At 39.2% G+C, this 17,500-nt stretch overlaps 2 protein-coding genes across 3 annotated transcripts in view; both read right to left on the bottom strand.

The window, feature by feature from the left end:
* The window catches only part of LOC115225087 (ankyrin repeat and SOCS box protein 2-like), a 24,051-nt gene extending 16,956 nt beyond the window's left edge, over window positions 1–7,095 (bottom strand). Inside the window, exon 1 of the mRNA XM_029796013.2 lies at window positions 6,929–7,095. The gene's annotated coding sequence lies outside the window, so the exon portion shown is untranslated. The remainder of the gene's footprint in view (window positions 1–6,928) is intronic.
* Window positions 1–17,500, bottom strand: part of LOC115225502 (E3 ubiquitin-protein ligase MIB2-like) — a 233,569-nt gene that overhangs the window by 40,006 nt on the left and 176,063 nt on the right. The window lies entirely within an intron of this gene.

Here is a 17,500-nt window from a genome sequence, read left to right as displayed (position 1 = left end):
TCAAAAAATTATTTGTTCAGCTGGAAAACTTGGAGAATGGTTACATGACTTTCTGAAAGACAGAAGTCAGGCAGTGGTAGCCAGTGGCACCACCTCAACGGAACCACAAATAGTGAGTGGTGTTCCACAGGGCACTGTCTTAGGGCCACTGATTTTCATAGTGGCCCTCTCAGATATGCTCTCTGCTGCCCTGATACCCTTGCTAGCAACGGACACATGTAAACCTCGCAGAAAATACAGAACCCCAGCAATATTGAATGCCTGCAGCTGTAGCTGGATGCAATTTACAGATGGTCTGAGGGCAATAATATGCATGTATGAATATATATACATATATATATATATATATATATATATATAATATATATGCATATATGCATATATATATGAGGGGGCAATAATTGTAGTAAGCAGGAAGTAAGTGTTCTCAGCCGATAAGGCTATTCATTGTGTTTTTCCTGGAATTTTATTTATCTATACAATCCATCTTCTTTTATTATGTTCACTCAATATCAAGACACTCCTTAACTGACCTGAATTTCTGTGACCTTGAATGTTGTTTACAATTTATCCTTTCAAAGTGTAATTCAATTCATTTAGTATGACTTAAGCTTTTCATAATTTTTTGAAAAACTCTGTGCATGTATGTTGTGTCATCATCATCATCATCATCATCATCGTTTAGCGTCCGCTTTCCATGCTAGCATGGGTTGGACGGTTCAACTGGGGTCTGTGAAGCCAGAAGGCTGCATCAGGCCCAGTCTGATCTGGCAGTGTTTCTACGGCTGGATGCCCTTCCTAACGCCAACCACTCCGTGAGTGTAGTGGGTGCTTTTTATGTGCCACCCGCACAGGTGCCAGACGAAGCTGGCAAACGGCCACGGACGCATGGTGCTTTTTACATGGCACCGGCACGGGGGGCCAGCCGGGGCTGGCAACGGCCACGAACGGATGGTGCTTTTACGTGCCACCGGCACGGGAGCCAGGTGGGGCTGGCAACTGCCATGAACGGATGGTGCTTTTTACGTGCCACCAGCACAGAGGCCAGTTGGAGCGGCACTAGCAACGGCCACGATCGGATGGTTCGCTTACTTGTCACCAGCACGGGTATCAGAGCTGTAACTTCCATTGATGTTGATCGACTTCGATTTTGGTTCTGCTTTCTAACATCTGATTTGATTTGAATTTGGATTTTCACTTGACTCAACGGGTCTTCACAAGTGGAGTTTTGTGTCCCAAGAAGGAAAGGTATGTATATGTATAAGTCGACTGGCTACATACCAGGCAGAGGTCACGGGTTATGGTCTCACTAGTCTTGCTGGGTCCTCTCACGAACAGCATACTTCCATAGGTCTCGGTCTCTAGTCATTTCCTTGGAAAGACCTAAAGTTCGAAGGTCGTGCTTCACCACCTCGTCCAAGGTTTTCCTGGGTCTACCTCTTCCACACGTTCCCTCAACTGCTAGGGTGTGGCACCTTTGCACACAACTATCTTCACCCATTCTCGTCACATGACCATACCAACGCAGACGTCTCTCTTGCACACCACAACTGATGCTTCTTAGGTCCAACTTTTCTCTCTAGGTACTTACACTGTCGATTATGAACACTGACATTACACATCCATCGGAGCATACTGGCTTCATTTCTTGTGAGCTTACGCATATCCTCAGCAGTCACAGCCCATGTTTCACTGCCATGTAGCATGGCTGTACGTACACATGCATCATACAGTCTGCTTTTTACTCTGAGCGAGAGGCCTTTTGTCAGCAACAGGGGTAAGAGCTCTCTAAACTTTGCCCAGGCTATTCTTACTCTAGCAGTAACACTTTCAGCACACCCACCCCCGCTACTGACTTGGTCACCTAGGTAGCAGAAGCTATCAACTACTTCTAGTTTTTCTCCCTGGAACATGGTAGACGTTGGTCTCTGCACATTTTCAGTGTTTATTGCTCCTGAGCATCTGCCACAGACAAAAACTATTTTCCTAGTTAGCCTTCCTTTGACATTGCTACACCTCTTATGTGTCCATAGCTTGCACTTGGTGCACCTTATAGAGTTTCTACCCACGCCTTTTTTACAGATCGAGCAGGGCCATCTAACAGAAGGCGTTTGTGACTTGTCTACATTCCTACTTATTAGGACTTTGGTTTTGGCTAGGTTGATTCTAAGGCCCTTCGATTCTAATCCTTGCTTCCATACCTGAAACTTCTCCTCTAGTTCTGATAGTGACTCGGCAATTAGAGCAAGGTCATCAGCATAGAGGAGCTCCCAGGGGCATCCTGTCTTGAATTCCTCCGTTATTGCCTGGAGGACTATGATAAATAGGAGGGGGCTGAGGACTGAACCTTGGTGGACCCCAACCTCTACCCGGAATTCTTCACTGTACTCGTTGCCAACCCTCACCTTACTAGCAGCGTCTCTGTACATGGCTCGCACAGCTCTCACTAACCAATCATCTATCCCTAGTTTCCTCATTGACCACCAGATAAGGGATCGGGGGACCCTGTCAAAGGCTTTCTCCAAGTCAACAAAAGCCAGGGACAGGGGCCTATCTTTGGCTAGGTATTTCTCCTGCAGCTGTCTTACCAGGAATATAGCATCAATAGTACTTTTCCCTGGCACGAACCCAAACTACATCTTATCTAAGCTAACTCCCTCTCTAATTAGTTGGGCTATAACCCTCTCCGTAACCTTCATTACCTGATCCAGCAGCTTGATACCCCTGTAGTTATTTGTATCTAAGGCGTCACCTTTACCTTTGTAGCAGTTGACTATTATGCTGCTACAGCAGTCATTGGGTATTACTCCTTCGTGTATCACCTGGTTAACTATACGGGTGACTAAGCTATAGCCGACACTACCAGATATTTTGAGCATCTCTGCAGTAATTCCTGATGGGCCTGGAGCTTTCCCTGTTTTCATGCTTGTAATTGCCATAACTACTAAGGAACTGTCAACTCGGATTCCTGGTCCCTCTGTTGGGTCGAGCCTTTGGAAGGGATAGATGTATTCAAGGAAAAACTCATTCAATACCTAGAATTTTGGGGGAATGAAATGAAATTCCCTTAAAACATTAGATCTATATTAAGCATATATATTATATAGAGATCTTACTAAGCACATGATTTATATTCATTTTAAAGAAATAAAGATATTAGAGATAAGGAATTTAATACGTTTTGTTATCAAATTGGCCATCTTTGCTGCTTACAGTTATTTCAAGAAATTCTTACAAATTTATACATAAATTTACATTTATGTGACATGAGTATAATTTCATCAGAGTGAAAAAATGTTCTCTTTGGTGTATGAGGCCGAACTTCATTACTTTTCTTCTTTTAATTGGATATAAACTATATATAATATATAATATGTATATATATATATATATATATATATATATTTATATATATATAATATATAATATATATATATATATGTATGTATGTATATAAGCGTATATATATCACGTGACCGACCAGTCCATCAGATGTAGTTACACATCGCTGGTCACAATGCGTTCGCATTGTTTTAGCCTTCGAATGATGCCACCCTGCTGGCTAAGCGAGCAGGCCAATGGAAGAAAGAGTGGGAGAAAGAGTGGTGAAAGTGTACAGCAGGGATCACCACCCCCTACCAGAGCCTCCTGGAGCTTATAGGTGATTTCGCCCAATAAAAACTCACAACGCCCAGTCTGGGAATCGAAACCGCGATCCTACCACCGCGAGTCTGCTGCCCTAACCACTGGGCCATATATACACTTACACACATATATAATTATGTAAATATATATATCTATATATATATATATTATATATATAATACACACACATATAATACATCTATTATACATATATTATATGTATATACATATATACAATATAGATACATACATACAAACACACACACACACACACATCCACACTCACACACACACACACCACTCACACAAACACACACACACACACACACACATAAATTGATGAATGAATTATTCTTTGTCTACCGTTAACATGGAAAATTCAATAAACAGTTACCAGGGTATCAAATTCACGCAAGTAACAGGATGTAGCGATCTATTCAAAGTAGAACTCCGGTTAATGTGCAGTAATTTGTGTAGTATAAGTAAATAAATGGAGTTGAATGCAGATGTTATTCGAATTCTTTTATATTCGACATATGTTTCAAAGACAACATTGGTTTTTCCAAAGGAATAAACGGTGTAAGATAATGCAATTTTTCTCATCAGGAAAGAAGAGAACCTATCTCAACAACAAGACATTGTATTTACTTATATATATAATATATATGTATTATATATATTATATATATTATATATATATATATTATATATATATATATATATAATATATATATTATATAAATACAACTGGGAGAAGAATGCAAAACATTTAGAAGATGATACAAAAACACAGATGGGACATTCGAAGCCCATATATGTATATATGATGTATATATATGTGTGCATATATATATATGTATGTATATATATTTTAAGATATATGGTATATATATACATATTTATATATATACATATTATATATATATAATATTATATATATATTATATATATATAATATATATAATATATATATATATATAATATATATATATAATATAATATATATAACATATATATATATTTATATCTATACATACATATATATTTATATATATACATACATATATATTTATATATATACATACATATATATATATATATATATATATTATATATATATATATATATATATATATATATATACATACATACAACATACATATACATATATATATATATATTATATATATATATTATATATATAATAATAATAATAATACTGCCATAATCCTTGCTTCATTTCATCTTAGTGTTCAAGGAATTCGTAAGGGGAACTAGATGATTGATGAGGAAACACTCCACCCCCTAGGACCAGTGGATTTTGCTTCAAATCTCAGGCTGGTTCAAGCTAGACTCCACCCCCCCCCATATATATATATTATATATATATATACATATACATATATATATATTATATATATATACATACATATATATTATATATATATATATATAGATATATATATATATACATACATACATATATATAATATATATATATATTAATATATATATATAATATATATATATATATGTATATACATGACAAGAAATAATTTCTGTCTCCTTTTTTAGAAACAAAGGGATTATAGGACTACAAAAAAGAAGTTCTCAAATGTAATTGAGACAGAGATAAAGAAACATTGATCATAAAACAAACATCAAATGAATCAATGACTTTATATATAAAACATTTGATCATATATAAATATTACCATGGTGCTTAACATTAAAATTATACCATATATAAAAAACTTCGAAGGTAAAAAATATATATGCGAAAAAAATGCAGGTATATACACGTCCCTATAGAAGGTATATACATTGGCTAAAAATTCTATACATGTCATGCTACTAAAAATCCAAATAAATTAAAAGAAAATATCAATCAACTAAAAAAATTTTTTCTTACTCCTCTCAACAAAAGAGTACATCAAAAAGTTCAGTTCATAAAAACCATGGTAGGTTAGACTCCAGGATCAAAAAGGTTCCACAAAATCAAGTCAAACACACTATGGCCATTTTAGGAGTTCATTGCTGTGATTCAATTACGAGTTAAGGCACATCTCGACAATGACCCCCACATCAAGATGAACAGGAAACTCAAAAAATTATTTGTTCAACTGGAAAACTTGGAGAATGGTTACATGACTTTCTGAAAGACAGAAGTCAGGCAGTGGTAGCCAGTAGTACCACCTCAACGGAACCACAAATAGTGAGTGATGTTCCACAGGGCACTGTCTTAGGGCCACTGATTTTCATAGTGGCCCTCTCAGATATGCTCTCCGCTGCCCTGATACCCTTGCTAGCTATGGAGACATGTAAATCTCGCAGAAAATACAGAACCCCAGCAATATTGCATGCCTGCAGCAGGAGTTGGATGCAATTTACAGATGGGCTGAGGACAATAATATGCAGTTTAATGCTGGAAAAATTTCAAACCCTGCACTACCAGCACCCAAATTTGAACGGAAAACATACAGGGTATACTGGCCTAGTGGGGAATTACAATCATGTGTGTGATCTGGGTATCGACATGAGTGATGATACCTCTTTCCAAGTACACTTTAACAAGATGACGATAAAGTGCAGATGGCTGGATGGATGGATCCTGAGAACCTTCAGAGCCAGGGACAAAGAAACCATGATGGTCCGCTGGAGGACATTTATCCTCAGCTGCCTGGACTACTGCTCCTAACAACGGTCACCCCACAGTGTAAAATTAACAGTGGACCTTGAAGCAATCCAGTGAAGCTACTAAAAGAAGATCATCTCATTGCAACAGCTCAACTACTGGGGAAGGCTGAAACAGGTAAGACTTTACTCCCTAGAGTGAAGTTGGGGAAGATATGCAGTAATATACATCTGGAAGGGATTGCACCAAATTTTGGCTTTGAAAGCTACACAAACGCCAGAACGGGTCACCACTGCACAGTGCCAAAGATTCCAACACTCGTCACATTTCAGGACCAGTTATTACTGCAACAGCCTGGGTTTTAAATGGCCACAGCTTTTTAATAATCTTCCAAAAAGCATGAGGGACCTACACAAAGTCGATGTGTTTTCAAAAGAAAACTGGACCTCTCTCTAGATGAACCTCCCTTGTGGAAGGAGGCACAAATAAGGGCAATGACATCAAACTCCCTTATTCACCAAATTCCACATATCTGAGGAAGTTCTCAATAATGACAGTGTGCCCCAGCATGGCCACAGCTTTAAGTAGTAAAAGATAAAATATTATATATATATGACAAGATTTAAGACAAGAAAATTTCTTCTTTACCTTGAATCAGAAGTTTTCAGTTGGATAAGTTTGAGTTTTAAGATTTTCAGCTGAGTAAGTTTTTTTTAGGTTTAAAGTCGGAGATATCAAACCTCAAGTTCTCTCACTGGAATGAATAAACTGATTTTAGATTCATAGGTTTATATAATTGTAGTAGGCAGGAAGTAATTCTTCTCAGTTAATAAGGTTATTCATTGTGTTTTTCCTGGAATTTTATTTATCTATACACTCCATCTTCTTTTATTATGTTCACTCAATATCAAGACACTCCTTAACTGACCTGAATTTCTGTAACCTTGAATGTTGTTTACAATTTCTCCTTTCAAAGTGTAATTCAATTCATTTAGTATGACGTAAGCTATTCCTAATTATTTGAAAAACTTTGTGCATGTACTTATCATCATCATCATCATCATCATCGTTTAGCGTCCGCTTTCCATGCTAGCATGGGTTGGACTTGTCTTTATTCTAATCTTAGGTCACCCTTTTGTGTGAATTTAGAAAGATATATGTAAAACCGAAATACATATACGCCCACATACATACATGCATTCATATAATATATATATGTATGTACATACATACATACATATAATGTATTTAACATACATACATATATATATATATATATATATATGTATGTATATATATATATATAAATATATATGTATACATATAATTAGGAGATTATGTTAGACTTTTGAAGGGGTAGATGTATTCAAGGAAATACTGATTCAATACCTAGAATTTTGGGGGAATGAAATTCCCTTAAAACATTAGATCTATATTAAGCATATGTATATTATATATAGATCTTACTAAGCACATGGTTTATATTCATTTAAAAGAAATAAAGAAATTAGAGATAAGGAATTTAATACTTTTTGTTATCAAATTGGCCATCTTTGCTGCTTACAGTTATTTCAAGAAATTATTACAAATTTATACATTAAATTTACATTTATGTGACATGAGTATAATTTCATCAGAGTGAAAACATGTTCTTTTGGATGTTATGAGCATCGATCTTCTTTACTTTTCTTCTTTTAATTGGATATAAACTATATACATACAAACATATATATATATATATAATATATATATATATATATATATATATGTATATATAATAATATATAAGATATAATATATATATATATATAATATATTTATATATGTATGTATGTATGTATATAAGTGTATATATATCACATGACCGACCAGTCCATCAGATGTAGTTACACATCGCTGGGCACAATGCGTTCGCATTGTTTTAGCCTTCGAATGACGCCACCCCGCTGGCTAAGCGAGCAGGCCAACAGAAGAAAGATGAGGGATTGCCATCATCATCGTAACATCACCCTATAACTGTCTGTAGGAGCTCACTTAGCACTTCCTAATTGAGATTCGAAATCGAATCTACACACTTGCCGCTTGTCAGATGACTGTCTGATTCCATTTTACATCGATCTCTCAGTATGGAGATAAAACACAATGGAATTAGACAAATGTCTGACAAAGTAACATGTGTGTAGATTTGGTTTCAAATCACAGTTAGACGGGGCTGAGTGATCTCCTTCACTCGACTGGCTGGCAGAGAGCGTACATCTCTATTAGCCATTAACCGAAGAGATCAAATGAGAGAGAGATGATCTCAGTTTTATAGGGTACTAGCAGTATCGCCCGGCATTGCTCTGGTTTGTAAGGGAAATAACTATATAAGCATTTTTAGAGGGTTACTTCCCTTATATAACCCGAGAAAAAATCATTAAAAATGCGGAAAAATGATGGTAAAGTTTTTTTAAATCATAGACTCATCGAAGACGCGCGCTAATACCCAGAAGGGCTCGATATGAATGACGACTATATGATACCCACTTTTGGTTAAACTGCATCGCAAAATGTGGGAGTAGTTAGGAATCTATATCGGAGGAGACAGAGTCTCACACACACAACTTCAATTTTATATATAAAGATGACCAGGAAGCAGGTCTAACTTAAAACAAATGCTTGACACATGCACATACACACTCATACATAGGCTTGTCTGGATCAGGATTGACCCGTGGCTAAACAACAATAACTATAGCCACTAATACTAACTACTATACTATACATTAGATAATGTAGTCCTAGATACACTATGCCTGAATAAACGATGGGATAGTCACAGCTGGAACGTCTTTGATCATAGGTCTGTCTGGATCAGGACTAACCTGGGGTTAAACAAACAGCACACACGCATCCAATTATTTTTCTGATGACTCATTAAGTAAAATGTAACAAATATTCGTAGACATACCGTTATTCTTTTTTTATCTTTTAATATTATTTTTTCAAGCAATTACTTAATCAAGGTTGGATGTAATTAGCACATAGTTTAGAATCGGTAACTGAGTGTAGAACGACTTAATTGTTAATTAGTGCTAATTGGTCCATTTATATAAACACACACACATACATATATACAGATATATATATATATCTGTATATATATAGACATACTTGCCCAAGGTGCCAATCAGTGGGGCTGAAGCCAGAATGATGTGGTTTCAAAGCAAGCTTCTTTATTTCATTTAATTTGCCACAAGGGCATCACACAGATAGAAGCTTTGCAGGCTGGACACGGACATTAATGGGATGAATGATAATGATGCAAGAATGATGATGATGGGAGAAGACGAAAAGCGCCCACCGATTTTCACTCCTCTAAAACAATGTTCTTTTTTCCCTTTTTCCCCCAAAACACAATGAGGCAATAAACCTCTTACTTAAACAACACAATGTTCAGAATTCTTTCTTTTTTTTCTTTTTTAAAACACAATGAGGCTATAAACCTCGTACATTACACAAAAAGTCACATATTTCACATTTTGTATACCAGTGCTGGTGGCACGTAAGAGAACCATCCGAACGTGGCCGTTGCCAGCACCGCCCCAACTGGCACCTGTGCAGGTGGCACATAAAAAGCACCCACTACACTCTCGGAGTGGTTGGCGTTAGGAAGGGCATCCAGCTGTAGATACACTGCCAGATCAGACTGGGCCTTTCGCAGCCTCCTGGCTTCCCAGACCCCAGTTGAACCGTCCAGCCCATGCTAGCATGGAAAACGGATGTTAAACAATGATGATGATGATGATGATGATGTAGACTCTTTTTTGAGTCCAAAAGGTCAAGTTATCCGGCCGACCAGTCTCCTTGCTTCATTGAAGCATGTACTCGGTTCCAGGCCGGACCACCCAGCCATAAATCTGTAGGAGTCCTCCGGAAAGGAATTCATGATCCTGCACAGATCACTATCCCATAGGACCTCCGCAGCCACCTGCGAAGGCCACTCAGGGTCCTCCGTGCAGGACAGAAGCCCCTCGCACAGGCCCCTCCTTTCCATTTTCTTCAAAGCAAGCTTCTTACCACACAACCACACCTGATGGGTCATTCTGCTAATAATAATAAAGACACACACTGGTTCAGCATCACTTCTCTCCAGTGAGGTTTTGCATTATATGTTATATGGGGTCCAAATCAAAACTAACTTAATGAAAGAAATTCTGAACAAGAGTGGCTGTGCAGTAAGAAGCTTGCTTCCCAACCACATGGTTCCAGGTTCAGTCCCACTGCATCACAACTTGGGCAAATGTCTTCTACTATAGCTTCAGGCTGACCAAAATCTTATGAGTGGATTTTGTAGACGGAAACTGAAAGAAGCCCATCGTATATATATATGTGTGTGTGTGTTTGTCCCCCCCCCTATCATCTCTTGAGAACCAATGATGTGGGCTTAAGTTCCTGTCCGTGTGATACTCTCATGCCCTTGTTCCTGTCCGTGTGATACTCTCATGCCCTTGTTCCTGCCCCACACCCCTCCACTATTCTACCCCCTCCCCCCGACCTTCCTTCTCATTTATTATCCCCGGCTGAATGTCAGCCCGCTCCAGGCACACACATCCTTCTCCCCACTCTCCCCACTCTTCAATTGCCCCCCCCCCCCCGGGCTCATGTTCCCAGACCCTCCTCTTCCTCCTCCACCCCCACCCCCTGTTTATGATGTTTTGGAGGTGGGTTTGACACCTCCACCACCGCCACTACTGTAACCTCATTCTTCTGTTTAGCACCTCTACCACCACCACCCAACCATCATTAACACTATCCTTCCCCACCTCCCTGCTCACGCCACTACCACACCCACCACCACCATCACCCTGCCATCATTAACACCATCATTCCATGCCAGTATCACAACTACCACCACCACCACCACCACCACAACATCACACCACACCAATACTAACTCCTACACATCCCGCCTCCCCCCCACGCCAGCTTCATTCCACTCCTACAACCATTATTATTCTACAACCACCACCACCACCGCCGCCACCCCCACCACCACCACCACCACCAACAACAACAACAACAACAACAGCAGCAACAGCAACAACAGCAACAATAACACAAGCACTCCTGGCATTATGTTCATAACCTCCACAGCCAACCTCACCACCACCACCACAACATCACACCATCTCTATACTATCTCCTACACATCCCAAACACACTTCCGAACTATTCTACTTTTGATTCCTGCCACGGCTATCACCACAAGACCAGATGAACAAAAACTGTGTATTTAGTATTGTATGAATATATATATTTATATACATTTACAGAGTGTACAGGACTTTTAATATACTTACATGCATGCATATATACATATTGCATAAACACAAACACAGACACACACACATATATACATGCATATATATATATATATATATATATATTCAACAACATTAAGGAACGGCCCTGATAGGTCATTCGACCCACTAGAAAGAGCAGCCAATACTCAAACCGCTAAACAGTAGTAATTCAGAAATCAAAGGAAAATTAAATAACATGGCCTATCAGGGCCGTTCCTTAATGTTGTTGAATTTATATATATATATATATAATATATATATATATATATATATATATATATTATATATATATATATATATATATATGCATGTATATATGTGTGTTGAATTTATATATATAGTCTGTGGCTATTTTCTCTTTCTCACTAGACCGCTGGTGCCGAAAAAATTTCTATAGAATTTTTTGCTACCCTTATATTGATTAATATATACATGCATACATATATATATATATATATAATATATATATATACATATATATATATATATATATATATATATATATATATATATATATATATATACATATATATATATATATATATATATAAAATAGGCATAGGAATGGCTGTGTGGTAAGTAGCTTGCTAACCAACCACATGGTTCCGGGTTCAGTCCCACTGCGTGGCATCTTGGGCAAGTGTCTTCTGCTATAGCCCCGGGCCTTGTGAGTGGATTTGGTAGACGGACACTGAAAGAAGCCTGTTGTATATATGTATATATATATATATATATGGACACATAAGAGGTGCAGCAATGTCAAGGGTAGGCTAACTGGGAAGACAGTCTTTATATGTGGCAGATGCTTGGGAGCACTGACCTCCGAAAATCTGCAGAAAACAACTTCCGTCACTTTCCAGGGGGAAAAATTAGAAGTAGTTGATAGCTTCCGTTATCTAGGTGACCAAGTCAGTAGTGGGGGTGGGTGCGCTGAGAGTGTAACTGCTAGAATAAGAATAGCCTGGGCAAAGTTTAGGGAGCTCTTACCTCTGCTGGTGACTAAAGGCCTCTCGCTCAGAGTAAAGGGCAGACTGTATGATGCATGTGTTTGAACTGCCATGCTACATGGTAGTGAAACATGGGCCGTAACTGCTGAGGACATGCGTAAGCTCATGAGGAATGAAGCCAGTATGCTCCGATGGATGTGTAATGTCAGTGTACTTACTCGACAGAGTGTTAGTTCCCTAAGAGAAATGTTGTACCTAAGAAGCATCAGTTGTTGCGTGCAAGAGAGACGATTGCAATGGTATGGTCATGTGGCGAGAATGGATGAAGATAGGTGTGTGAGAAAGTGCCAATCCCTAGCAGTTGAGGGAACCCGTGGAAGAGGTAGACCCAGGAAAACCTGGGACGAGGTGGTGAAGCACGACCTTCGAACATTAGGTCTCACCATGGAAATGACCAGAGACCGAGACCTATGGAAGTATGCTGTGCGTGAGAAGACCCGGCAAGACTAGTGAAGCCATAACCCGTGGCCCCTACCTGGGGCGTAGTCAGTCCGCCTGTGCATACCTTCCTGCTTGTGACACTTGTGAAGACCTGTTGAGGCAGTCAAATCAAAGTCAAATCGAATCAAGTCAAACCAAATCAAAATAGATGAACATCAATGGAATTGTACCCTTGTGGTACCAGTGCCGGTGGTACATAAGAAAACCATCCGAACGGGACCGTAGCCAGTACCGCATCGACTGGCCTCCATGCTGTGGGCACGTAACAAACAACCGTCCGAGCGTGGCCGTCTGCCAGCCTCGTCTGGCACCTGTGTCGGTGGCACATAAAAACACCATCCGAGCGTGGCCGTTCGCCAGCCTCGTCTGGCACCTGTGTCGGTGGCACATAAAATCACCCACACACTCTCGGAGTGGTTGGCGTTAGGAAGGGCATCCAGCTGTAGAAACACTGCCAGATCTGACTGGCCTGGTGCAGCCTTCGGGCTCCCCAGACCCCAGTTGAACCGTCCAACCCATGCTAGCATGGAAAGCGGACGTTAAACGATGATGATGATGATATATATATATATATTATATATATATATACTATATATAATATAATATATATATATATATATATATATATATATGTATGTGTGTGTGTTTGTGTGTCTGTGTTCATCCCCCTAGCATTGCTTGACAACAGATGCTGGTGTGTTTACGTCCCTGTCACTTAGCGGTTCAGCAAAAGAGACCGATAGAATAAGTACTGGGCTTACAAAGAATAAGTCCCGGGGTCAATTTGGTCGACTAGAGGCGGTGCTCCATCATGGTATATATATATATATATATATATATATATATATACAACAGATTTCCACCAAATCTAGCTATCATGTAGAGGTCTCACTCACTGGCTCATACATACATATATACATAGGTAAGAGAGTAGGGTGTGATATGAGGGGGATTTGGCAGTTATTTCTACAAGGTCTAGTTACCATGTAGAGGTTTCCCTCATTGGCTCATACATACATATATACATAGATAAGAGAGTAGGGTGTGATTTGAGGGAGATTTGGCTGCTATTTCTACCAGGCCTAGCTACCATGTAGAGGTTTCCCTCATTGGCTCATACATACATATATACATAGATAAGAGAGTAGGGTGTGATTTCAGGGATATTTGGCTGCTATTTCTAGCAGGTCTAGCTACAATGTAGAGGTCTCCCTCATTGGCTCATACATACATATATACATAGATAAGAGAGTAGGGTGTGATATGAGGGGGATTTAACAGTTATTTCTACCAGGTCTAGTTACCATGTAGAGGTCTCCCTCATTGGCTCATACATACATATATACATAGATAAGAGAGTAGGGAGTGATTTGAGGGAGACTTGGCTGCTATTTCTAGCAGGTCTAGCTACCATGTAGAGGTTTCCTTCATTGGCTCATACATATATATATACATAGATAAGAGAGTAGGGAGTGATTTGAGGGAGATTTGGCTGCTATTTCTACCAGGTCTAGCTACCATGTAGAGGTCTCCCTCATTGGCTCATACATACGTATATACATAGATAAGAGAGTAGGGTGGGATTTGAGGGAGATTTGGCTGCTATTTCTAGCAGGTCTAGCTACTATGTAGAGGTCTCCCTCATTGGCTCATACATACGTATATACATAGATAAGAGAGTAGGGTGTGATTTGAGGGAGATTTGGCTGCTATTTCTAGCAGGTCTAGCTACCATGTAGAGGTCTCCCTCATTGGCTCATACATACGTATATACATAGATAAGAGAGTAGGGTGTGATTTGAGGGAGATTTGTCTGCTATTTCTACCAGGTCTACTTACCATGTAGAGGTCTCCCTCATTGGCTCATACATACATATATACATAGATAAAAAGTAGGGTGTGATTTGAGGGAGATTTGGCTGCTATTTCTAGTATGTCTAGCTACCATGTAGAGGTCTCCCTCATTGGCTCATACATACGTATATACATAGATAAGAGAGTAGGGTGTGATTTGAGGGAGATTTGTCTGCTATTTCTACCAGGTCTACTTACCATGTAGAGGTCTCCCTCATTGGCTCATACATACATATATACATAGATAAGAGAGTAGGGTGTGATATGAGGGCGATTTGGCTGCTATTTCTAGCAGGTCTAGCTACCATGTAGAGGTCTCCCTCATTGGCTCATACATACGTATATACATAGATAAAGAGTAGGTGGTGATTTGAGGGAGATTTGGCTGCTATTTCTAGCAGTCTAGCTACCATGTAGAGGTCTCCCTCATTGGCTCATACATACGTATATACATAGATAAGAGAGTAGGGTGTGATTTGAGGGGATTTGGCTGCTATTTCTAGCAGGTCTAGCTACCATGTAGAGGTTCCCTCATTGGCTCATACATACATATATACATAGATAAGAGAGTAGGGTGTGATTTGAGGGAGATTTGGCTGCTATTTCTACCAGGCCTAGCTACCATGTAGAGGTTTCCCTCATTGGCTCATACATACATATATACATAGATAAGAGAGTAGGGTGTGATTTTATGGATATTTGGCTGCTATTTCTAGCAGGTCTAGCTACAATGTAGAGGTCTCCCTCATTGGCTCATACATACATATATACATAGATAAGAGAGTAGGGTGTGATATGGGGGGGATTTAACAGTTATTTCTACCAGGTCTAGTTACCATGTAGAGGTCTCCCTCATTGGCTCATACATACATATATACATAGATAAGAGAGTAGGGAGTGATTTGAGGGAGACTTGGCTGCTATTTCTAGCAGGTCTAGCTACCATGTAGAAGTTTCCCTCATTGGCTCATACATATATATATACATAGATAAGAGAGTAGGGAGTGATTTGAGGGGGATTTGGCTGCTATTTCTAGCAGGTCTAGCGACCATGTAGAAGTCTCCCTCATTGGCTCATACATACGTATATACATAGATAAGAGAGTAGGGTGTGATATGAGGGCGATTTGGCTGCTATTTCTAGCAGGTCTAGCTACCATGTAGAGGTCTCCCTCATTGGCTCATACATACGTATATACATAGATAAGAGAGTAGGGTGTGATTTGAGGGAGATTTGGCTGCTATTTCTAGCAGGTCTAGCGCCATGTAGAGGTCTCCCTCATTGGCTCATACATACGTATATACATAGATAAGAGAGTAGGGTGTGATTTGAGGGAGATTTGGCTGCTATTTCTAGCAGGTCTAGCTACCATGTAGAGGTCTCCCTCATTGGCTCATACATACGTATATACATAGATAAGAGAGTAGGGTGTGATTTGAGGGAGATTTGTCTGCTATTTCTACCAGGTCTACTTACCATGTAGAGGTCTCCCTCATTGGCTCATACATACGTATATACATAGATAAGAGAGTAGGGTGTGATTTGAGGGAGATTTGGCTGCTATTTCTAGCAGGTCTAGCTACCATGTAGAGGTCTCCCTCATTGGCTCATACATACGTATATACATAGATAAGAGAGTAGGTTGTGATTTGAGGGAGATTGTTGCTATTTCTACCAGGTCTACTTACCATGAGAGGTCTCCCTCATTGGCTCATACATACGTATACATAGATAAGAGAGTAGGGTGTGATTTGAGGGAGATTTGGCTGCTATTTCTAGCAGGTCTAGCAACCATGTAGATGGTCTCCCTAATGGCTCATACATACGTATATACATAGATAAGAGAGTAGGGTGTGATTGAGGGAGATTTGTCTGCTATTTCTACCAGGTCTACTTACCATGTAGAGGTCTCCCTCATTGGTTCATACATACATATATCTAGATAAAGAGTAGGTGTGATTTGAGGAGATTTGGTGCTTTTCTAGCAGTCTAGACCATGTAGAGGTCTCCCTCATTGGTCATACATACGTATATACTAGATAAGAGAGTAGGGTGTGATTTGAGGGAGATTTGTCTGCTATTTCTACCAGGTCTACTTACCATGTAGAGGTCTCCCTCATTGGCTCATACATACATATAAAGATAAGAGAGTTAGGGGTGATTTGAGGAGATTTGTCTGCTATTTCTACCAGGTCTACTACATGTAGAGGTCTCCCTCATGGGTGTACTCGTACATACATATATACATAGATAAAGAGTAGGGTGTGATTTGAGGGAGATTTGGCTGCTATTTCTAGCAGGTCTAGCTACCATGTAGATGTCTCCCTCATTGGCTCATACATACGTATATACATAGATAAGAGAGTAGGGTGTGATTTGAGGGAGATTTGTCTGCTATTTCTACCAGCTCTACGTACCATGTAGAGGTCTCCCTCATTGGCTCATACATACATATATACATAGATAAGAGAGTAGGGTGTGATTTGAGGGAGATTTGGCTGCTATTTCTAGCAGGTCTAGCTACCATGTAGAGGTCTCCCTCATTGGCTCATACATACGTATATACATAGAT

The sequence above is a fragment of the Octopus sinensis genome, linkage group LG27 (genome assembly GCF_006345805.1).
Source record: "Octopus sinensis linkage group LG27, ASM634580v1, whole genome shotgun sequence".
In the NCBI taxonomy this organism is placed as follows: Eukaryota; Metazoa; Mollusca; class Cephalopoda; order Octopoda; family Octopodidae; genus Octopus; species Octopus sinensis.
The sequence above is the reverse complement of the archived record's forward strand: the minus strand, read 5'-3'. Positions and strand labels throughout refer to the sequence as shown.